Source organism: Morone saxatilis, unplaced genomic scaffold (genome assembly GCF_004916995.1).
Source record: "Morone saxatilis isolate NCDOM2014 unplaced genomic scaffold, NCSU_SB_2.0 Contig18, whole genome shotgun sequence".
Lineage (NCBI taxonomy): Eukaryota > Metazoa > Chordata > Actinopteri > Moronidae > Morone > Morone saxatilis.
Genome location: NW_023339740.1, coordinates 8,591,351 through 8,592,754, shown reverse-complemented (window position 1 = coordinate 8,592,754; position 1,404 = coordinate 8,591,351).

Sequence of the window (1,404 nt, the reverse complement as noted above, 5' to 3'; positions counted from 1 at the left end):
AACACCAAGAAACAAGAGGATCAATGATAAAACCTGAATGCTTGGAGGACATAGACATTAAAGAGGCCAAAAGGGATTCAAACTGAAAATAGATCCTTAGAAAGCAAGAATAGCTCAAATTGTCAGACAGGCAGCAGGTTTGTGAACATGATATAGAAGTGTTCCCACTGGTAGCATAAAGACATTTCAAATATCACAAGTTACTAAAATCACTCGGGCAAAAAAGTCTCTTCTGTTTCTCGGATCAGAAGATCTTGATCAATAGCATTAACATGCAGGGTCACCTTGAAACCTCTGCTTTTATTTAAGACAAGTTTCAGAGTTAAAGGCCTGCTAGAATATTAGATGACAATAAACCGATTCACTGGAATGCAGGTGGAGATTATGAGCAGGAAATTGTAAAACCTTGATTCAACGATGCTGAAAAACCTGCAATATTAACTCAAGTGCTCATGAACATGAATATTTAACAGAGTTAGAGGGATAGTTCCTTTTTTCACTTTCTTGCCCAGTGTTAGATGATTGATACTCTTACGTCTGTGTGTTAATTATGGAGCTGAAGCCTGGAGGCAATTAGCTTAGCATAGCATAAAGACTATAAATAGGGGGAAACAGCTAGCCTAGCTCTGCCAAAAGGTTAAAAAAAATCTGCAAATAACCCCCTTCAGAGTTCAAAGAAGTTATATGTCCTTTGTTTAATCTGTACAAAAACATTGCTGAAAAACTATGTAAGAACAATAAGTTGCAGTTCTTGGCCAGTGTAGGTACCAGTGTAGGCCAGAACAAATTAACTAATTATAATTGGCTGTACCTCAGAAAGTGTATGGATATGGGCATGTCCAACTCTCAACAGAGATGAGAAGGAAACAAGATGGCTCACTTGGTAATTACTCTCATAATCAGCTCCAAAAAAATGATACATTTTTTAAAGGAAAATGTTTTATTTATTTATTTAGGATTTGTAAATAATTTTACCATAATTAATGTAATATGATGGAGAGCTACCTTTCACAAATAGTTGAATAATGCTTTAAGACTGCTGTTCACTGACCTGCAGTCCCAGGTTCAATCACATCAATGGCCATATTACATCCTGCCCTAATGTCCTTGAGCAACATCATACATCATGTGCCCTTGAGAAAAGGTAGAAAAAAATTCCTCTTCAACAAGAGGGGTTTTTCAATAGTGATCCCCAAGCCCAGGCGAAGATTGGAAATAGCATTTTCATTGACCAGATAATTTAATCTCCCTGCAATAAATTGACAGTTAATGAGATATCCAGTTTAGACAATTAGTTCAATTGATAGGGTGAGAGTGAGGAGGAGTGAAAACTGCTTGACCACATGTCAAGTCAGTTTATTTATACATTTATTATACATTTAAAAACAGCAAATGTTGACCAAA